Genomic DNA, 23,360 nt, shown 5'->3' with positions numbered 1-23,360 from the left:
TAGCTAAATGTATAAGCCTAGACATTTTCAACATTTATTTCATTACCAGCTATCATGCTCAAAACCCTCACCTTACCCCTGACACCCTTCAACACCCTTATCCCACGCTTGGCTTAAGTGTACACCCGAGCTTCACTTGGGGGTAAGGAAGAAGTTCAGGATGGGTTAAGGGTCAGCAGTGTCTGATATGCACATTACCTGGTAATTAAAAAAAAAAAAGAAAAAAACTTCATCTTTTCCTTTTTGCCATGCCTATGTCAAAATGGCTGCCTCAAAACCAGCACAAGAAAATGTCCTACCTGGAGCTATGATTCTACCCACACCTGGTCCAGCCGAGATCTCTAGTAGGATGAGCTCATCTGACTAGCTGCCTTCCCTCTCTGGCAGCTGAAAACTATACCAAATGCACATCAATCACTTCCCTCACTGTGTGAAGGACCCATTCTCTTCCTGCTGACTTTCCACTTTGAGGCTAATCACCCCAGCCAAGAACAGACATCTGCGGCAGCGTGACCCTGAAAGTCCACAGGATCACGGCTTGTCGTTTTGCCCGCAGGCTCCTAGAACCCAGACATCTCCCTGCCAACTGCTGGAGACACTAGAGCATCACCCTGTACCAGGAGCAGGGCCCAGACCAGCGCCCAGCGCAGCGCCACCACACTCCTCTCGGGCTGCACCTACCATCTGCTCTGATCCCCCCCGGCGGGGAAGGGCTCCCTGCTCCAAAAACCTGCTCCCTAACAAGCTCCACTTAGAACCTGAAGCCTTGCATTCCACAATTCGATACAAGGTGAAAAGGCAACGATCCTGGAAGCGGTTACACAACAACGCACGGTTCCACCTGGAAGTGTGAATGGCCCTTCTGTGAGGTGATGTCATCGAATAGGATGGAGAGCCCGAGCGCAGGAGGAGCGAGGATGTGGCCGGGGGGCGCCGAAGACAAATCGCTTCTGCCCAAAATGGGACCCTGAGCGCCTCAGCTATGTGCCAGGCATTGCACTATATTGGTTCTATACACATTACCTCAACTCATCCTCAGAGGGACCCAACGACGGGGGCATTACTGTTTCCATTTTAGAGAGAAGCAAACAGTTTCAGGTGTTATGTGTTCGTTTAAGGCCAAACAGCCAGCAAACGGCGCAATAGTTCGGTTCCGTGGTTTCCCTGATGACCATCTTGGCGCACAGGTGATAGAAGCACAGATCAGGAGGGCGAGTACGCTTCATCCCCTGGTGGCTACAGGGGCACAGGCCACTGTCGAGTGCTCTGCTATATGCAGGGGGCGGGAGGAGATGCTCCCGCCCGCTCGTGTATCTGCCAGCCCAGGCCTAAGGGTCACTAGACCGCAGCCTCGACCACCACACGCGACAACGTGGAGACGGAGACACCCTCCCGGCGTCCCGGCCTCCGCAGGCCAGCATGGTTCCCACAGCAACCCCAAACAGGCAGGGCAAACGTCCCGGACCATGAATTCGGGTGCGCAATACCCGTTATTGGTCTTCCCCCTCCCAACCTCTCATTTGGCCCTTGTTTTCACCTTGAATCTCATCAGTTTCAGGTTTTCTAGGTAAACGCGTATATTAGGTTGTGTTTGCCCCGCTTTGCTCAGGCTCTACAGGCCGGGTCGGCTTACCTTGTGGTAGGCCAGGAGTGAACTCCGCGCAGGCTGCCTCTTCCCGTGTCCGCAGGAGCCGGTCCTTGACCTCGCCCTTCAACCTTCACCCCGGCTCGGGTAGTGTAGGTCCCACCTCGGCTGGGGCCAGCCCTGGAGACAGCACTCACCTCCTACCAGGCCGGCTGACCCGCAGGGCCGCGAGGAACCCTGGGATATCGCGCCTCTGGCGCATGGCACTCTGGGAGGGGACGGGGGCGGGGTGGGTGAGTGGGCGGGGCCGCCACAGGCCGTGCTTTTGTGCCGGTTTCCAAGCCCTAGCTGCTCCTGGGTACCCCAGGGTATCTGAAGGCGCTGTAGCTCTGTGTGGAACGCAGGGAGGCGCAGGAAACAGCTACAGGCACTATTGTCTCCTTCCTCCCTGGCTCCAGCCCTCTGTCCTTTCCCCAGGACAGAGTTTTCATCTTCCTGGTGTTTCTGTTTTATACTAAACCACAGTTTTTAAACTTAAAAGCCAAGCATGTTACTTTCATTCTTTGATTTCACTCTCATTTGGGATAGGGTTGCCAGAGAAAATACAAAACACCTATTACATCTGAATTTCAGATAAATGTCAAATAAATTTTTAGTGCAAGTATATCCCAAATATTGCATAGAATATACTTTTACTAAAAAGTATTTGTCATTTATCTGATTCAGATTGAACTGGGTATCCTGTATATTTACTTGCTAAGTCTGGCAACCCTATTTTGGGAAAGGCCTGTTTTCTGTTACCCTCCATCAGGGTAGTGCCATGGGGTACCAGGTGCACGTGTGTCTTTGTGAGGAGCAAGATTATGTTAATATTTCACAATATCATCTTCCCACACAAATAGAAATGCACACAATAGGGACGCGTTTTATCTGCAGGATACTGTGAAGAGTTTATTTGGAACAAACAAAACCGTCATGTCCTATATAAGTTAGGAAGTGCAAGTACAGTTACTGCAACCTGCTCTCTTGTAAATGCGTTTCAGTCACTGACATTCAGACCATGCAGACACAAGGGAATTCAACCAAATAAAAGTCAGCAGAGCTCCAATGCTCCCTGGTCACACACATACACACTGTGCTTGTTGAAGCAAGCAGAATCGCAGTGCTCTGAAGTTTCCTCTTTGTGTGAACCTGGACAAGCTACTTCTCCCTACACCTGAGTCAAGGGCGTGGCATGAAAATAAACACACTACAATATTAACCCTTATGGTCAGAATTGCTGACTGAACTGAAGTAGTGGATGTGACACTTTATAAGCAATTTAAATCCACTGAGAGAAGAATTTACTGTGCTTACTCACCCTTCTCAGAAATGTCTGAGTGAGAGAAGGTGACTAAGTTGGGACATTTCTAACAGGTCATTCATAAACACAAAGAGTTGGTGTTTGAGGATGACTGGGCTCAGCCTCCTGTCTTTTGCCCACCACACCCCTAGTTCTAGAGGAGCTTCTGCCCTAGGACTTAGGATGGGCATCCAGGAAGAAAAGAGGGGCTCTGAAGGAAGAGACAGGAAACCTAAAAGACATGATGTGCTTTTTCCAAAGACGCACCCAGAGCCAACCTTACCCAACCATCTCAGACCCTCCTGTCACTCCTGCATCTTCCCCCCACCAGCGTGATTAATATTCCTTCCATTTCACACTCCTCCCTCGGGGTCCAAGTTGCCATAGTCACAAGCAGCTGTCTCCTGTGTGATAACACTGTGACGGCTCACAGGCTAACCTGGACTCCAAAGCCATCTTCACCCTCTTTCTCCTTTCTTTTTAAGTGTGTGTGTGTATGTGTGTGTGTATACTCGCGTGTACGCCCATGTGCAAGAATTTTTTAAAAAATATATTTATTTTTGGCTGTGTTGGGTCTTCGTTGCTGCACACAGGCTTTCTCTAGTTGCGTCGAGCGGGGGCTACTCTTTGTTGCGGTGTGCGAGTTTCTCATTGCAGTGGCTTCTCTTGTTGTGGAGCGTGGGCTCTAGGCACGTGGGCTTCAGTAGTTGTGGCACGCGGGCTCAGTAGTTATGGCTCACGGGCTTAGTTGCTCCATGGCATGTGGGATCTTCCTGGACCAGGGATCAAACCTGTGTCCCCTGCATTCGCAGGTGGATTCTTAACCACTGTGCCACCAGGGAAGTCCCTGTGAAAGAATTTGAGGAAGAAAAAAACTTTGGCCTTGAGACAAAGGTTGATTTTTCTTGGGCTTTCTTTGCCTGTATTGCTGACATAACCAGGGACCATCCTAGGTTTGAGTCTATCGTGCTCCAGAAGAGACTGGCACAAGAAATGGCCTTCACATCCCACCCTGGGCTTTATACCTGACTTAAGGTCCCCTGGGCAGTAAAGGACAACAACAGTATATTTTAAAAATCTGTCATCACCTAGGGCCTCTTTGGCTCTTTGGGCATAGAGAGTCACCGGGTGAAGGTGCCCCATGTCCCCCCTCTGCCCACGTTCTTCCCCACAGAAGAAGAAAATAGACACAGGTCACCTGGAGGACTCTTCAGGGTCAGAAATATCCCTTTTCATTCCATTGTCTCTGGAGCAAACGATGCTCTAAAATGGGCATAACTAATGAACATCTTTACACATCTTCCCTCATTACCAGAATATTCTTTAGTGGTGTTACCACGATGACCCAAACAATCCGTGAATGAAGCTCTTCTTGAGTTTCTCGTGTGTGCCCAGCCTTATTCTAGGAACTTTAGGCTGATACATGTAGCAGGAATAGCGCCTGCCTTCAAGGAGCTTACAACACTGGACGGTCCCACGCAGGCATCCACGTGCGGAAATTGATCTAGTTAGTGGGGGGAGGGGCTTCCACCACCCCAGCCCCACCATTTCAGCCACCTTGTGTCCCAGCAGATTGCAGCTTGTGATGGCGGGGGCAGTAAGGTCATCAGTCAAAGAGGGCTCTGGGCAGTGGAGCACTTGACCTTGGGAATAGAGTGGAATGGAGGGAGATCTTAGGGGACCCGCACCATGAGCCTCCACGTGCCATATTGATTTCCACTGCACTTCTTCTGAGGCATAAATTGCTCTAATTCTCCTTTCTTCCACCCCTGAGCTTCTCTTCATTTCTCCCAGAGGATGCTGAACTTCCAGTTCAGGTTTAGAAGGCAGGAATGGGGCAAACAAAGGAGGAAAACTTATTTCAAGTCTTGTTTTGTTTCTAACAGGACTCCTGACTTGAAAGAGCCCCAAGTATTGGGGTGGGGGGCGGTGAAGGGGAGGAATAAATAGAAGGAGTCCCAAGTGGTGGAGCATCCTTCTTGCTCAGAACTATAGGAAACATCAAGGTCAAAAGCAAAGCCATCCCTGGTGGCGCAGTGGTTGAGAATCCGCCTGCCAATGCAGGGGACACGGCTGATCCGGGAAGATCCCACATGCCGCGGAGCAACTAAGCCCGTGCGCCACAACTACTGAGCCTGCGCGTCTGGAGCCTGTGCTCCGCAACGGGAGAGGCCGTGACAGTGAGAAGTCCACGCACCGCGATGAAGAGTGGCCCCTGCTCTCCGCAACTGGAGAAAGCCCTCGCACAGAAACGAAGACCCAACACAGCCAAAAATAAATAAATAAATTTATTATTTTTTTTTAAAAAAAAAGCAAAGCCAGGTTGGAAGGATGAGCAGAAAAACCACAAGACAAAAAGCAGTAGCAGTCAACCTTCCTTAAGCAAATGTTAAATACACTTATTATAGCAATAAATAATAATGCAGTATGGAGCGTACATGGTGTAAACACCTTTAATACAATTCTAATTTTCTCTTTGCTTCAAGAGCCACAGATTGTTATGGCAACAAGACAGAAAAACAGATCACAGTATTAATTTGATATCTCAGCTTCATTTGTTCCACATTTGCAATACAACACATGCATGATAAACAAGCCGGGGCTGAGCCAAAGCAGAGGCAACACTAAAACCACAGAAGGGCACCGTGGAGCACCCTCTCAGCCTTGACTTTTGTTAAATAAAAAATAAATAATAATTTTCTACAAAGAACAGCAGTTCGGTTGCCCACATAATTTGCTATTTGATTGAGAAGCAGATAGTTCTGTTCTTGCCAGCCTGATGATAAAAGGGAAAATGGGAACAGGCAGCAGAGGGTCATTCAGGAAGTCTTCCACCACCAGTCTGGAGCTGAGGAAGCTTGGGTGGCCTGCCTCTTAGCTCTCCACGTGCCGGGACCCCCCTTGTACACCTCCCTACCCCCACCCAGCTCACTTTTAACTTTGCAGCCAGAGTGATCTTCTCAGAACAAAAATCGGATTCTTTGATGTGGAGGAAAAGGAAGTCTCATAAATTGCTGGTGGGAGTATAAACTGGTAGCATCTTCCTTGGATAGAACCTTGGCAATATCTAGTAAAGTTGAATATTCTCATGACCTATGACCCTTCTTGAGTATAGAACTTTCGATATTAGATGCTTTTGCCCATGTCTCCAAGGACACATGCCCAAGACTGGTCATTCCAGTATTGTCTATAGCAGAAAAAAATTAGAAACAATTTAAATGTCCACCAACAAGAGAGTAGGTAAATTATGGATATGTAGTCATAAAATGGATAACTCTTCAGTTATTTCAAACAAATGACCTAGAACCATATCTTCAATGTGTATGTATGATATCATTTACACAAAGCTTAAAAACTTGTAAAAAAAATACCATAGAAAGTATATGGATCTACAAATATGTGATGTAAAAAAAGAAATACGGCAACATGAGAGATCACGCTGGTTTAGATTTGACAGCTGGAGAAGGTTTTCTGAGGAAATATGCTTGAGTGACAGGAAAGGGTCCAGTGCTGAGATAGGGGTGGGAGCCCAGGGTTCTACATAGCCTGGGGTGTAAGAGGCTTCCTGGAATCAAATCCTGCTTTGTCTGCCAGTTAATCACTGTGTGACCCTGGGCAAGTCATATAATCTCTCTGTGCCTCAGTTTCCTCATATGTAAAACTGTAATAATAATAGTACTTACCCCATAGGGCTGAGGTGAGAATTAAATATGTTGATGTGTAAAGTCAGAACAATGCCTGGCACATGCTAACAGCTATATGACGGGGTGCAACTACTTCTTTTCCAGGTAGAAGAAACAGTAAATTCAAAGGCAGGGGGAGGGGGAGAAAGGATGGGCAGAAAAGCGTTGAGTATTCATATAAGAGCAAGAAACTCATGTGAACAGAGCAAAGTGAGCAAGGGAAGGTGGATGGTGGACGACTCTGAGGTTGGAGATCAAATCCCAACAGGCCTTAGAGGATATGGCAGGAAGCTTAGATGTTGCTGCATATGCTACTGCAGAGATGTAAACCATGGAACAATGTGATCCAGTGCGTATACTTGAAAAATATGACTCTCACTCAGCAATAAAAACAGTCAATACTCACAAGCATTGGATGAATCTCCAGGGAATTCTTCAAAGTGAAAAAGCCAATCCCAAAACGTTATACACTGTATGACTGCATTTCTACAACACTGTTGAAATGATAACAGATTAGGGGTTGCCAGTGGTTAATGAGGGGGTGGGGGAGGGAGGTGGGTGTGGCTGTAAAGGGGCAACACAGGAAGAGTATCTGTACACACATGTTCACAGCAGCATTACTCACAACAGGCAAAAAACGGAAGCCACCCAAGTCCATCAATAGAGGAATGGAGAAATAAAATGTGTATATGCATACAATGGAATATTATTTAGCTTTGAAAAGGGAGGAAATTCTGAAACACGCTACTACAAGTAGCATGAAGACATTACACTAAGTAAAATAAGCCAGACACAAAAAAAGACAAATACTGTAGACTCCACTTATGTGGGGGTATCTAGAGCACTCAAGTTCATAGAGACAGAAAGTACAATGGTGGTTACCATGAGAGTGGGGAATGAAGAGTTATTGTTTAATAGGTACAGAGTTTCGGTTTTGCAAAATGCGAAGAATTCTATGGATGGAGGGTTGTGACGGTATCACAACAATTTGAAGGTACCTGATGTTGACTAAATCAATTTATCTAGACCACACTTGCCTCATCTATAAAAGGAAAAGATTAAATTAGACCTATAGTAAGAAATGACCAAATCTGTAACTAAAGAGGGCATACATCAAACAATACAAAATTGTGAATATTTCTGCATTCATTCATTTCTATTATCAATTTTCTACTTACTTATTTCAATAACTCTATGGTACAAAAAAGATTTAAAGCTATTGGCAACCCACATATAAAACAGAGCAACACGACAAGAATTAGGAGTGGGTGAGGGGGAAGAAAAAACAAAGGCAATGGTAAACAAGAGGAGGAGATAAAATGCTAACAAAAATGAGACTAGAACACAAAACTAAGTTCTATATCCTTGCTAAAAGCAAGCCCAAAATTGTGCTCTGAGCTGCCTAGAAGCCAATGGGAAAAGGGAAACACACACACCAAAGAGTAAAAGCAAACCAATCACTCAACTAAAAATAATAATAATAATAAAAAACTGGACAGTATACAAAGATAAGACAAGTAAATTCTCTTGAGGATCCTTTTGAGAGAACAATGTTTATTTCAATGATCAATGTCCTTCAAAGCTTCCTTACTGGACACACAGCAATGAGCTCCTTGGGACTTACAAGCTGGTGGCATCACATTAATGTGCAACTCAGTAACTCAGGAAGCCAATGCAACAGCCTTCAGGTATACAGCTCTCTGTGGCTCAGGCTAAATTCAAAGAATTTTTTTAGATGATCTAGATGTATGGAAGGACTACATGTCTTTCAGTGATCTTCACTTAATACTGTTTCCAACGAGTTTCTAGATATCAGATAAAGACATTCCTGTCAATTTTTTCTTCTTAAATTCATCCCAAATAGTAAAAGGAAAAAAGTCAGAAATATGGATGCATTTTTGATGAAACTAAAGAATCTTTGTAACTTAGAACAAAATGAAGGCAAAAAGCAGATGGAAATGACCAAGCTGGGAGCAGGAATGTCATACCTAAGAGCCTACAGAGGTGAGTTGGGTCCAGAGAAAGCAGATTGGCCGTGAAGCCCAGGAAGCCTCTGGATCTGGAGGCACAGGTGGTGGAGGGGGCGTGGTTTCAGGGAAAGGGAAGAAGTGGAAGCAGGAAGGTCGTTTGAAAGTCAGGAGGAGGAGAGCTTAGATTCCCAGCTCCTGACCCCACCCAGTCCCACAACCAATTCACCCATCCCCCAGCAGTGCTAAGAGCTTGAACCAATTCACAGGTGCCAGGCATGAGGAGGGTGGCCATGGGTGGTCCCGCGACCAGACTTAGGGGAATTCATTTAAGGTTTGCACACAGACCGCTGAGACAATTAGCTCCCTGCTCCTTCCCAGTCCCAGAACGCCAGCAAACAGGGTTACACTCCCGGTCAGGAAACTGGAGGAGTCTTCACTAAAGAAATGGAAACACCCCCAAGAATAGTAAGCCCCAAAGATAGGAAAAAGCCTGCGGACCACCCCTTCCTCTTCCAGTACAGTTCACCAAACAATTAACAAGCCCCACCTGTGCACAAAGGGCTCCAATCCATTTCTTGTATCCACCTCTTAACCTGAATGAATTTTCAAGGACCACCAGGCCTGGGAGGAATGTCTTCCACGTGAAGGGGGGACACCAAAACAAACAGAAAAACGAAAGTTGGAGAAAACAATTTCAAGCAATAGAAAGGAAAAAAAGCTGCCTATACATAATATTCTCAGCTGGATAAGGAAAAATCTAAACAGATGTCAAAGTAATGCAGTTTTTAACTCCAGGAAAAATAAAAGTTGAACAAGAAATGAAATACTCTCCTGCTACGTTAGTTGACACGGCACTGAACAACACTCTCGGGGTCACAATACAAAATATGGAAGAACAAGGACAACAAAAAATGTGATTTAACCATAGAGAGGAAAGGAGAAGACAGGTGTCAGAGAGTAAATTCCTCACCTTCCACAAAGCTGACGAATCACGATACAGGATGCTTATGTGATTTAGGAACGGGGCATTACATGCTAAGAAAACACAGTAAAAGGAATGAAAAGTATGCTTTCAGGAAGAGGACAGGATGGAAGCAGGGACCAGAGGATGCTGGATTTAACTCTTTAGCACCATTAGCTTGTTTGACTATGTGCATCAGAGAAAATAAAAGTTGATTTTAAAATTTAATCTCTCTCAGCCGCAGGTGAAATGTGTTAAGCGATGGTCAGATCACATTACATTTCTGAGGAGTCACCTATTTGATGTGCCCAGTGAAGCAGGAGTTTTGTGTTATCACAATCAGCCGTGGTCGTGGGCTGAGCACCTGCCTTGTAGCACTAGGCTATGAGCTCCATGAAGACAGGAACCGTGCCCATTATGTCCACTTAGCACTGACCACCATACCTGCCAGGCTCAGTAATAATAGCTACTTTGTTGTTGTTTACCTCTTACCATGTGCCAGTCACCAATTCTAAGCCCTTCACCTGTAGGAAGCCACTTAATCCTGCCAACGCCGAACAAGATAGACACGACTGTTATCTCCCACTTAACAGGTGAGCCAACCAGGGACGGCAAAGGCAAGTAATTCATCCAACGTTGCCGCCTAGTAAATGGTGAAGCCAGGATTTCATTCCAGTCTGAGACCCTCCCCCTCAATGACTGTGAGCTCAATAAATACCTGTGGAGGGAAGACAGCTCAGCCGAAGGCAGGAAGGAAGAAAAATTAACAGGAAGAAAAATTAAGAAGAAAGGTCCCCTCTCCTGAGAAGATAATATGGAATCTGATACAACACGGAAACATTAAACTTCCACTGGAGAGAGCAGGAATACAGCAATGTTAGCCTGGAGAAACTTGGAGGCACCTCTACTCAAAAGTTGCTTCTAGGGGCTTCCCTGGTGGCGCAGTGGTTGAGGGTCCGCCTGCCGATGCAGGGGACGCGGGTTCGTGCCCCGGTCCGGGAAGATCCCACATGCCGTGGAGCCTGCGCGTCCGGAGCCTGTGCTCCGCAATGGGAGAGGCCACAACAGTGAGAGGCCCGCATACCGCAAAAAAAAAAAAAAGAAAAAAAAAGTTGCTTCTAGACTATGAAAACCCAGCACCCACAGACTGGCTGGCTTTGTGCGATGCTGCTTTCTGGTGTTCTCTCCAAAATCACCTCGCAGCAAAATGTAGCTGCAGGAAAGAAGGCGACTCACTGCATGAGCAGGCAGCTGGTATGAGCACGCGCAGGACAGAGAGCCTGACCTTGTGGGACTTGCCATCCAGACCTGAAGACAACCTCTGCATGTGCCGTCCAAGGCTTCCCACTTGAAGGAAGGCATCAACCCACCAGTTATAAAGCGCCACGTCTCTGCCCCGCCCCACCCGCTACCCTAAGGCCTTCACAAGCCCAATCACCCCCCACCTCACCGCCCCCCAGGACCCTTCTTGGGCGTTCATACACGCCATCTTCCAGCCACCGCGGCCATTTTCCACCTCTCCTGCTCCAGCGCCAGCTGCCGCCAAAGGTTGCGACGCTTGTGTCAAGGTCACTGCTGCTCACAAACTCCCACTTGTCACTCCACGGGTGCCGGGCGCTGAGGGACTGTGGCAGGCGATATTCGGTGCTGCTTCTCTCCCGCCCGCAGCTCCCAGGTCCTCCAGCACAGACTCCTCCTGGAACCCATCTCTCACCAGCCGCAGCGCCCACCTTGTCCCCAGCGGCCACCCAGACTCGGCAAAATCACTTCCTCACTTTCTACTGGCAGCCCCCATTCTCGGGATTTCGGCCCAAATCCATGCGGCCTTATTTGAATATAGATCCCACGTGTGTCCCCGTGGCAGGCCTCGTCTCTGAATCTAGCCTGGGATCACGGCCCTCTCTTTGCTGATTTTTTTCCTCCTTAGTTCCTGGGGCAAAAGACCCCTGGGAATAATTCTAGGAAAGATTGGGAGGAAAGGGGAACTGAAAGCAAAAACAGACTCTCCATTTGGGGGAAAAGGGGCTTTTGCCCAGCTGCACCTGCCAGAGAACACTTCAGGGGAAACGTCAGACATAACAACCCCAGAAGAGGATGGGATCTGGAAGGCAGCAGCCCAGGGCCTTCCAGGAAGGTGGGGTCCAAGGCGGGGGTGTGACAGAGCATGTGGTACCCCAGTGCTCAGAAGTGGGGAAACTGAGCCAGAGGGACGTGTGGGAAAGAATGAGACAAGGCTCCAGATCTTAGAACTTGAATGGCAGGTCAAACAGCCTGAAGTTAAACAAAACACCAATCCTAGGAACCTCTCCTACAGCTCTGTTCACACATACCGTGTGGCAGAGGGACTCCAAGGATGCTCACATGCCTTTCCAACCACCTTCTCCTTTGCCTTCCTCTGCAATTGAGCCTATAAAACAAAGCCATTTCCAGCCTCCTTGAAGGCTCGGATCTGTTGCGTTACACAGTCTGACCATTTACATGGAGATGGGTTCCTGTAGAAGGGTTGCCTTCCATAACCCCTCCAACACACACACACACACACACACACACACACACACACACACACACACACTCGAATTCACAAGAGCAGAAAGCCCTTGGCTTTCGCCCTTCACCTTCACTCTTCCTCCTTCCTTGCTGAAATATAGAAGATCCTGGAGTTGCAGCAGCCATCTTTTCACAAGGAGAACCAAAGCCATACACTAGGATGGCAGAACAGGAAGAGACAAGAACATCCTTGAGCAGCCCTGGAATGCCTACCTCCAGACTTCCTGTTACATTTAAGAGGAGGAAGGAAGGGGACTTCCCTGGTGCTGCAGTGGATAAGACTCCACTCACCCCATGCAGGGGGCCCAGGTTCAACTCCTGGTCAGGGAACTAAATCCCACATGCATGCCACAACTAAGGAGCCCATGTGTTGCAACTAAGGAGCCCTCCGGCCGCAACTAAGACCCAGTGCAACCAAATAAATAAATATTAATTTAAAAAAAGAAGAGGAAGGAAGGAAGAAGTGAGATAGGAGGGAAGAATCTTGTTTAAGCTATTATAATTATATTTATATTTAATTCATAGTTATAATCTATAACTTATAGGAAAATGCATTCCCAGACACTGGAGGATCATTTGTAATATCATAAAATGGGAACCGTTGCTATGGGAGCGGTAACATAAACTATGAGCCATCTCACTATGGAAAACTACACAGTGGTTAACAAGGATGACGTGAACACACACATATAGAGAGACATGGAAAGATCTCTACAATATATTGCCAAGTAAAACAAACAAATCAACAGAACAAAATGCAGTTTTAACCCATGTATGTGATTTTACAAATTATATGTGTGCATGTACCTATGTATTTATAAGTGTATAGATAAAAGAAGAACATACACCACCTGTTAACAATGACTATTCCTGGGCTTGTGGGAAAGCAGGGTTGGGCCGGGGGTGAAAAAGGGCTTTTGCTCTTCACTCTGTGCTACTGTGGGGAAAGTAGTTGAAAAGTACAGTGTTAGTTTGTGCCTTTCCCTTGGGGTAATTAAGTTCTAGACTCGCTAAACATGAACAGGTGAGTGAAACACCTTGGAAGACCATCCTGTGGATGTCTTTGACTCTAGAATTCCAAATGTCCTGTGTGACCTCCCATCACAGAGAGAGACAGATGGTTGTGTGGAAGGGGGCCCACCGGGACTGCCATGTTGGTGGCATTACTGCTGGGCTTCTGCCCCCTGGAGACCTAGAAATGGAATTCTTGTACCCCAATCAAATAAGCAACTGGGCCACCCAAAGAGCAGATTGTGTGACACCCCGAATCTGCCAAAATGCCCTTGGCCCACTTCAGGTGGGGGACTCTCCACAGCCTGAGCGGGTCTGGCCCACATAGCCAGCTGCCTATGCTCCCCGGGGACCCCAGCCCTACCCCCCTCCATAGACCTGGGGTCTGAAGCAAGAGCACCCCATCACTTCCCCATGGCACCAGGGGTCCTGGTTCAAGGGCACTGGCCTACTTCGGCCTTCTGGGCTCTGCTAAGTGTGGGTCTGCCGAACGCCACCAGCAAGGTGAACGGATGCCACCTGTGAATTACACAGCTGCTGGTCGGGAGAACTGCTCTGTAATCTAAACCATAATGGGTGTGAAGGAGAGAGCGTTTTCAACAGTGGCTGCGCTGCATGTCTGAGGACGCTCACAAGACGCAGCGCCTTGTGGACAGAGCACCAGCTGGGCACGTGGCGCCCCATGCTGGCGCGAGCACCGCGGGGTCCAGTGGGGGAGAAAGGATCCACGCACACACACGTGCAGGGAGCTGACCAAACCGTTCCAAGGCATTAGGTCAGGTGAGTGCAAATTAATAACAGCGCACACAGGGGATGAGAGGTGGGGGGCAGACGATGTCATCTCAAAGATGGCACAAGGATCTGCTGGAGAAGCACAGGACTCGTAGGATGGGTCCCTGCACAGCACCTCGGAGGCTGGCCTGCCTCCAGGTAACCACTGGCAGCCTGGCACTCACTGGAGAACAAGGGGGACCACACAGTCCTCCCCTACCAGGGTTCCCGCCTCTAGAGCCAAGTCCCACTTCAGTCCAATCCGCCGGGCACATGCAGATGGCAGCTTGGGGCTGAGCCCGGCGGGGGCCACAGTGGGACTGTCACTGGTTAAGCAGCTGCCAGGGCCGGGGAGCAGGGGAGAGACGACTACAGCACGAACAACGGGGCACCTGCGGACAGTGAGCTGGGTGGGGAAGGCTGCACACAGACGCATCCCTCCCCATCTTCCAGTCCACCGGGGTGGTGCTCAGAGCCAGGACTGCAATCCTCCCATCTGTCGCTGGGGCTTGGTACAAAGACCAAGGTCCCCCCTCTGATGGCACCCTTTGGCTTTTGCAGAGGCCGAAGGGTCCACGGGGAGCATGTTATGGGGTGGGACAGAGGCGCTGGGGGCACTAGTTGAGGACATAAGCATAGGGGACCATTGCACCTCTTCGTGATGGTTCCAGAGCCCCCCAGGAATAACCACCCACCCCCTCTTCCTCCCCAACTCCTACCCCATCTCACTGACCTGTCTACCCCTGGCACCACCAGCCCCTCTCAGCTCTCCCCTCTCCTTCTCCAGGAGGGTGGGGTGATGCCATTGGAGAGGGGCCCTTGGGGGAGCAGCGGATAGAACTCCCTCACCATTCTCTCTCACCCTCTGGCCCATCTGCCACCTGCTTTCCCCGCCCACCCACCAAAAGGGTGCTTTTAAAAGGAATCAGCTTAAAAAGGGGGAAAAAACCCCAAACCCTCCCAGCAACAAAGAATCATATAATTACTTTGCAGCTACTTGTCCTTGGTAATTTGACGCTTGTGTTGCTATAATTACACATTCCGTAGAGTTAGAGAGTCACAAGTCTGGGTTGGCCCATCGGTGACATCTGCAGTATTTTCAACTGGAAAAAAAAAAAAGTCGGGGAGGGAGCCTGGCTGCTGGAGCTGCAGACCCAGGCGTGGAGGGGGAGGGGTGGGAAATGTAGGACGTGGTGCAGGTGAGGCTCTGGGTGGGCGCTAGGGGGAAGGACCGAGCAAGTTTTTCTCTCATGCCTGCTGTGTACTTGGTCTGATTTATCCAGGAGCGCGCAGGGTCTGTGCGTGAAAACTCACCCCCTTGCCGCACGTGCAGTCCGCTGACTCAGGTCCGAGTTCACCTCTGAACCGGCTCTCACCTTTGTCTTCATCGAGGCTGCTCTCTGCTTCGCCCTCACCTGCACCCCTGCCTCCACTGTCCCCCATGTTCATCTGTTCTCTCAAACCCACAGACGTTCCTTTTTTTTTTTTTTTTTGGCCATGCCACTCGGCTTACAGGATCTTAGTTCCCCGACCAGGGATGGAACCCGGGCCCCCTCCAGTGGAAGCGCAGAGTCCTAACCACTGCACCACCAGGGAAGTCCCAAGACGATCTTTTTAAAAAGGTGAATCTGATAGCATTCCTTCCTGCCTGGCATTCCCTGCCTCACCGTTGCCTTTGAGAGAGCTCCCGCATGAACCACCGGTAGGTCTGGCTGCCCCGGGGCTCCAGCCCCGTGTGAGGCTGTGCTGGGGGTGCTCTCCCGGGGAGCAAGGCTGAGGTCAGAGCAGGCCGCCCCCGACAGGGAAGGCCCGGGTCCAACCTCTCATGGCTGCACCCTAGTCTCTCTCCCCGGCGGGCGCGGGAGCTGCGGCACGTAGCCCTCTGGCGGGACTGGAGATTTAGTTCTTCCAGCCTCGTCTCTTCAAAGCTGGTCCAGTGTTTGAGAACCAAACTCTTGAAGATGGAGACAGTAACAAGGATGAGGGAGAGAACGGACTGCCCTTGGCTTCTGAGACCCGTAAAAGCGACACAAGTGAGCTGCATGTAACTGACCCCGTGGTGTGGGAAGCGGGGGCCACACCTCCCCTCCTGATGGAACCAAGTCAGGCTCGGGAGCCCAGGCTACACCGTGTGAAACAACCTGGAGACAGCAGGCTTTGCTTCCCAGGCACCGCAGAGACGTGCCGGGTAAGCGCTGCTGCGTGTCCCTTGCCAGAAGCTTGCAAAGGTTAAACACACCCCAAATACCAGGGGTCCCCGCAGTTTGGTCCCTTGTAACTTAGCAAACTGCACTGGGGCCTCTGTCAACTTCTGCTACGTTGGCACCTGTGCCCCACGGCAGCCGAGCGGGTCACGGCCAGGTGGGCACCCCCACCCAGCTGCTCAGCCTTCACCTGCGGAGACTGCAGGTCCAGACTCAGTTAAGCCACCTCTGAACATCGTCCAGTCTTGGCTCAGGAGGCCAGGGGCTCTGGGGTGTCCACTGACTTTCTGAACCTATGGAATGCACTGTGTCCCCACCCCTACTCCCCGGGGAGTGTGTCGGTGTGGGTGGGAGCAGGAAACATAGGAAGGGGCAGGTCAACTCCTCAAAGCGTTAATTCCCAGCACCTCCGCCCTCGCACACCCTGCCCTGCCCTGCCCTGCAAAGCCTTCCCCCTCGGGCCCCTCTGTCCCCAGCTGGATCCTCCCTCCAACTGCCCTCCCCTCCTCCTTTCCCAGCAAGTCTCTAAACAGTCCAGTCTTCTCCTAAAAAGAAAGAAGGTAATAGCTGTCCCTTAAGAACATCCTGTATTAGTCTCCTGTTGCTGCTGTAACACGTCACCACGAACTTGGTGGCTTAAAAACAACAGAAATGTCTCTCTCACAGTCTGGAGGCCAGAGGCCCAAAGCCAAGGTGTCAGCAGGGCCACCCTCTCTAGGGAAGAACCTCTGTGGCCTCTTTCACCTTCTGGCAGCTCCTGGCATTCCTTGGCTTGTGGCTGCAACACTCCCATTTCTGCCTCTAGTCCTCACACGGCCGCCTTCTCTGTGTCCCTGTGTCTTTTTCTGTCTCTTATACGGACACTCTCATTGGACTCAGGACCCACCCTAATCCAGGCCGATCTCATCTCCATCCTTACCTTAACTGCATCTGCAGAGACCCTATTTCCAAATGAGGTCACATTCTGAGGTTCCAGACGGACATGAATTTGGGGGGCTCACTATTCAACCCATTCCACCTACCACGTACGCACATCATGCTGGATGTTTACCTCATTACCCGGTTGACTTCATGGGCCACGCTTCTCAACCTCACATTCAATAAAGAAATTGAGGCTTGAAGAAATGGATTGAATGGTGGCCACCAGTGTCCTTGCTTGTCCCCCTCTGCTGTGTTGCAGCTAAAACGGGGGCCTTCTCTGGGATGGTGTCCACAGCTGGGGAAACGGCTGGGCCCTGCCCACCTCTCTCGGCCACAATCCCAGGTCTGAGACTGAAGGGGGACAGCTAGCTAACAGCCCAAACTCTGAATATTATATAAACCAGGACAGCCGAGAGGCAGAGACCGTGGAGAAGCTGACTCAGAGTCAGCCGTCCTCGGGCTAGCTAAGTAGGGCAAACTCCGTGGAGAGGCTGTGGTCAGAAAGGTCTGTTTCTTTGTAGAGGCCAGTGGCGAGGAGAGGGCATCTTCAAAGGTTCTCCTTGGTTCCAACAACCATTGAGCTCGACTATGGGCAGGGCGCTGTTTTTCAGAGAAAGCTTTAAGCAACGGCCCTTTGAGCTTTAAAGAGGGGTCAGTCACCTGGTTGCCATGCAGAGAGCACAGAATTATAGAAGCCACGGACCCGCCCTCCAAGCAGCGATGCAGAGGCATGGGGGAAGGGGGAACAGGGATGCTAATGAGGAAATGGATGGAGAACAGCCCACAGCGACCATGCAGAAGAAAAATAAAATTGGGCCCAAACCTTCCCCCATGAATGAGCTCTCAAGGATAAAAGGGATGCGCAGAGTCGGTGAATAAAAAAACAAACCTGGTACCTGGCGGGAGGCATCAGCCCACATGTTAGCATTCTACTCTTCATCTGCATTCCTGGGGTTCACTTTGGGAACTCAGGCAGGCTGCGTCTGATGTTCCTGCGGGGGAAGAATTAAAAGTGCTGCAGCCTGGACAACACCTCTGTGAATGGCTGAGCTCCAGGATGGGTGAGGATGGGTGTGGCTGGGATGCCTGCAAGGTGTGAGGGCAGCCTGAGCAGCATAGAGAACAGCTAGCAGGAAGCCCCTGCCAGAAGCCAGGTCCGGTTGCTAAGAAGCATCTTTCTTTGAGTAATGGTTCTAAAGGGCTGAGCATCTCTTGAGGTGGCCAGACACCACTTCCTGCATTTTCCGAGGGAGGAAAAGGGGTTCCTAGAGTTCCATGATTTTATCCTCTCACAGAACCCGGGGAAATTCCACCATTTCATTTTATTCCTATTTTAGAGAGAGTAAGTGGAGATTTTGAAAGTTTAAGTAATGTCCTCAAAGTCACATGGCTGAGAAGCGGCAGTCTGTGAGACCCCAAAGCCCTGGTCCCACTTCTGCCAACGTGTGAAATATTGGCCTCACTGGGGGCATGTGACCAAGGGCCCAGCCTTCTTGGATGGAAACAAAGGGACCAGCTTAGTGACAGTCCAGAGGGACTTTAGTTTCTTCATGAGGCGTCATGAATTGATTTTTTAAAAAATCTCATGCAGCATTTAAATTCATTTCAACCCCAAATAACAGTACCATGAGGGGCTAAAGAAACTGAGAGTGCAGGAAACTTCTGTGGAGGGAGACAGCTCCCAACCTGCTGGCTGAATTCATCAGAGGCTGATGCACGGCTGGATATTCTACCCGGGTTTTGCATTCGTGAAAATTTTGCTGAGGTGGCAACACACTATCTGACACATGCGGAAACGGATTGAGAAAGGGAAACTGATGTCTCTGCTTTCACAGAGAGTGACAGGCCCCGGGACAAGACGAGAACTAGGAACCCCTGGTCCCAAGCCCCGGCCTCCACAAGCCGGTTCCTCCACGCCCGTGATCCCCCTCTCGGTGCTGGTTTTAATTCAATTCAAGGGCAGATCGTATATCAAATTAACTTGACCCTGGAATGATAGTAGACACTCAATAAATTATAAAAACACAGACGTTTGGAGCTGGATGGGACCCTGGGGGTCATGGGCCCGGTGGTTCTCAGCCATTGTGCACATTTGAATCAGACACAGGAATGTGAAAACGGGGCAAGTGGATTGGCCTGGGTTGGGCCTGGGCATCCGTCTACTCTAAAGGCTCCTGATTTTATAGATGAGGAATCCGACTGCCACCCAGTGCCCCCACCAACCCCTAAAGGATTTGAGGACAAGAACATCACATCCCCTTGGGAAATGTCTGTCCCTTTGGAAGCTGGACTTATTTTGTCCTGGAAGAGTGAAAAACCACCATGGAGGACTTTGGATGCCAGGGCTGGGGCATTTGGAGTCTACCCTAAGGGGAACTCAGGGCTCTTCGGGATTTTTAAGAGCAGTGAGACCATGCAGCCTCTGTTGAAGGCTGACTGTATCAGGGAGGCCAGGGGACAGAGGGTGTGGGCTCAGCGCTTTCCAAAGGCAAGGGATGGGGCTGGGCACTTCTTGGAGCTCTTTGTTCAGCCCTGTGCATTCCTATCAAATTTGAAAATTGGGGCCTACCGAAAGGCTTATTATTATTATTCTTTTCAGTCTTTTTCAAAGACTTAAAGGCACGAAAAGCAAGGGAGCGAGAGAGCACAAAAATGTGCATCTAGCCAGAGGGAGCCCCGTTTGGCAACCTGAAATCTCTGCTTCTCGTTAATTAGCAAAGCTGAGAAATCACCCTTCAAAGCTGGCTTTTCAACCAGAAACGCCAACTGCTCAACCTTTTGTGGGAACCGTGCCACTGGCCCCCTGGATGGCCCAGTGCCCTGGCCACACAACTGAAGCGTCCACTCTCGTCACCCCAGCCTGTTAACTGCCGAGGAGAGGGGCCCCCGCTCGCCCTCTTTATCTGTCACCTCCAGGAGCAGAGCTGTCCTCGCGCTTCTCCCAGAGCCAGGCTGGCGGAGTTGCCGTCCCCCGTGCCAGGCGCTGGCCGCCGCTCCTCTCCTGCTTCCAGGATCTGGATCCCCGTCCGGCTCAGGGCTCATACCCTGGCTGGCTCGGCTCCGGCCACACTGCCGAGCACAGGAACAGCTGGGGAAGTGGCGCTGGCAGGTGGTGGCGGCTCCCGGAGCTGGACCCGCAAGCACGGTGGCCTCCTCTCCTGCTCAGCTGCGCTGGGGTGGTCGGAAAGTACAGGGCAGCCGCACGGACGGGGAAGGGGACCCTTGGACGCCAGGCTTCCCACGATGAAGGACTGTGATGCTGTGATTTATAACAGGAAATATAAATTTGGTCTGAGTCCCTGCTCCTGGCACAGAGCTCCCAAAACCCTTGGGATTACCTACTGGAGGAGAGCCATAAAGGTGTCTCTGTTATGTGAATAGGGTGCCTGGAGGGTTGGAAATTCCAGTCCCTCCCCCAGCCTCTGGGGAGCGGGGCGGAGCTGGAGTTTGAGTCAATCACCAATGGCCAACGATTTAATCAGTCGCAATGAAACCTCCAGAAAAACCCCAAAGGACATGGTTTGGGGAGCTTCTGGGTTGGTGAACACAGATTTGGGGGAGCGGCCCCCAGAGAGAGCATGGAAGCTCTGTGCCCCTTTCCCCATGCTTGCCCTATGCATCCCTTCCATCTGACTCCTGAGTTAATCCTTTTATAATAAACCAGTGATCTAGTAAGTAAAATGCTTGTCTGACTTCTGAGCTGCTCTAGCAAATTAATCGAACCCAAGGAGGTGGTTGTGAGAATGCCCACTAGACAGCTGGTGGGTCACCGCTGACAACCTGGACTTGCAATTGGCATCTGAAGGTTGGGGGGCGCAGTCTTGTGGGGCTGAGCCCTTCATCTGTGGGATCTGACGCTGTCTCCAAGTAGTGTCAGAACTGAGTTAATTGCTTGGTGGTGTAAAAAAAAATACTTGGTGGGAGAAAAAAAACACACCCACGGGAATTGGTGTCAGAATCATAGGCAGGAAGCAGGGTTACTTCACCTGGAGAAGAGACAACAGAAGGACAGACCTCTGGGTTCCCGTGAGGACTGTCGTCACTGTAGGAGGACCAGAATGACGGTACTGACCCCCAGAGGTGGAACCAGGCCCTCCGGGTGGAAGCAACAGAAAGACAAATCTCCTGGGACAAGGGTGTGTGGCTGCCTCTGGACAAGGCAGGTTCCCAGAGGACGGGGAGGGGAGGAGGCCAGGTACGAAGACAGGGGTGTCGCAAGGCTGGACTCCACCCGCCCCAGAGGTCTCGGGGGCTGCCCCAGCCAAGGGAGTGCACCTGTCTACTCCGTGGAGGGGAGGGAAGGCGTCAGAAGGGACGGATTCCACTCCCAATTCTGCAGCGAATTTGTCGACAGTGGGATCTGGCAAATCACTTAACCTCTCCGAGTCACAGGCTTCGCGTCTGTAAAATGACAGGTCTCGGAGAAGACCCTCTCCAAGTCATTTCCAATCTTCAGTGCGGCAGTGCTGCCCTGCCCCCACCCTCCCCCCTGTCCTGTGGCCAGAGAGGGGTTTTTGCAAGGTAACCCCAAGTCAGGAAGTGTGTGTGCATTCTGGGGCTGGAGGGGAGGGCACGGAGAACTGTTTATATCATAATAAGGTCAGTGTTATGCTAGCACAGAGGCTCTGAATCTCAAATGTGATACTGATGAGGACTTTGGGGAGAAATCACCCCCTTGCAATTTGCAATGGTTCCGATTGGTTTTAGGAACTTAAAGAAAATAAGAGGAAAAGACAAGTCTCCCCAAGAGCAGAGCATCACCACCGCCCCCCTTCATTCCACCAAGCAGCGGAGTGGACGGGTGTGGCTGGCTCACGACTATATCCAGAGGCAGCGAAAGCTCACAAGATGCCAGAAGAAACTTCTCAAATCCTGGTGGAGGCTGGGGGTGGGGGTGGAGAAGAAGGGGAGGGGTCTTGAGGAAAGAAGGAGTTAAAAGGGCAGAAAAATTGTGTGGGAAGGCAAGAAGTAGCTACTAAGGCAGAGAGGGTGCCGCACGCTGGCCTAGGGGGTGTCCACTTGGCGCCATCCCAACGGTCTGAGCCAAGATCGCCAACTCCCAGAAGAGGCGAGGATGCACAGCTGCTAGCCCAGGACTGCGGGTCGGAGGGAGCATCTAACGCCTGAGTTTCCTTCTAGTCCCACCTCTGAAGTTTAGATTTCTCACAAACACCTGAAGATGAATCTGAACATCCTTGGTATCTCCTATGCTCACGTGTGCTCGCTTTAAGGGGATGGTGGCCAAGTTGGCCACAGCTAAGGGTGTAGAGTAAGTCCCAACCCCCAGCTGCAGTCAACCCAGGCAAGAGAGTCATTTTTACTACGGGCCATGAGTCACTTTCAATGGCTGAAAAAATAACAAGGTGGGTCCTTTGGGCTCTCTCCTACCCACTCTGCTTCATATCCTGGCTGAAAAGATAAGGAGAAAAGTGGGAGAGGCTACCATCTTGGATCTCCAAACTTTGCTGCAAGGTCCCTCTGTGCCTCAATCCCATTTAGGGTCCCACAGAGCCAGAGGTGGAAGCTGCCAAGCTGCAGAGCTGTTCTGGTGTCCACGGGTGTGGCAATGGGGTCATGGCAATGGGAACAGCCTCTCGGAGTGAGAGGGACTTGGAATGGGTAGCTGGAACCTTGGTTCTGGAATCAGCTTGGGAGGTGGGTGTGAGCACTCTTCTCTTGGCCCCAAATTTTCAAGCAAAGATGTCTTCCCAGAAAGGGGAGGCAGGTCTGTTGGAGGAAAGAGTTCTGGGAAAATCCAAGCTAAATTTCTTACCTCCTGGCAGAAAGGGGGTGAAAAGACCCCTAAGTGGGAGATGAGTTTGCAGAGCTCCATGGACAGCAGTGGAAGGGGCAGAGAAGCTGGGAACGTTCATCCAGAGCCTCTGTGTGACTCAGCCAAGGTTTGCTAGAGAGATTCATGGTGTCAGCAAAACCCTCAGGCTTCGCGAAGTGCCCACGGGCCTTCCAGAACCTTCATGATTAGTCTGGGTGGGGGAAGAGGAAGGAGAGGCCACAGGAATGTTGAAGAAAGAGAATAACACTGCCAGCTCAAGTCTTAGAGACTAAAAGAGAAAACATCACAGGGAGAGAGGTTAGCAGCTGCTCCAAACCCACCCCCAGGACCTGGGGCCAGGCCCCGCTCATGGCTCCACCCTCCCACTTCTGGTTCCCATATGAATAGGGTGGTATTAAAGGTGAGCTGTTTAGAGCCTCTGAAATATCTCTGGTGTTGGAGGAGATGTTAGTGACAGGTCAGAACAAGCTGGACCAGGCCTCGGGGAGGCTAGAGCTCCCCACAGCTCCCATTCCCAGCTCCCTGGCTGGCAGGGCTGGAGGTGAGACAGGTGCATATCAGAGAGAGGGGG

The 23,360-nt window shown here is 50.4% G+C and overlaps 1 long non-coding RNA gene across 3 annotated transcripts in view; it reads right to left on the bottom strand.

Moving 5' to 3' along the window:
* Positions 1-2,306: 2,306 nt before the first annotated feature.
* Positions 2,307-23,360, bottom strand: part of LOC117203678 (uncharacterized) — a 60,391-nt gene continuing 39,337 nt past the window's right edge. For all 3 annotated transcript variants that reach the window (XR_007475627.1, XR_007475628.1, XR_007475629.1), the window contains 8 exons: positions 22,769-22,979; positions 19,906-21,396; positions 14,857-17,987; positions 12,940-13,025; positions 9,551-9,615; positions 7,017-9,214; positions 5,860-6,114; positions 2,307-4,570 (listed from right to left, as the gene is read on the bottom strand). This is a non-coding gene — a long non-coding RNA (uncharacterized LOC117203678). The remainder of the gene's footprint in view (positions 4,571-5,859; positions 6,115-7,016; positions 9,215-9,550; positions 9,616-12,939; positions 13,026-14,856; positions 17,988-19,905; positions 21,397-22,768; positions 22,980-23,360) is intronic.

Source organism: Orcinus orca, chromosome 2, assembly GCF_937001465.1.
Source record: "Orcinus orca chromosome 2, mOrcOrc1.1, whole genome shotgun sequence".
NCBI classification, from domain to species: domain Eukaryota; kingdom Metazoa; phylum Chordata; class Mammalia; order Artiodactyla; family Delphinidae; genus Orcinus; species Orcinus orca.
Note: the sequence above shows the minus strand (reverse complement) of the source record. Positions and strands in the feature narration are given on the sequence as shown.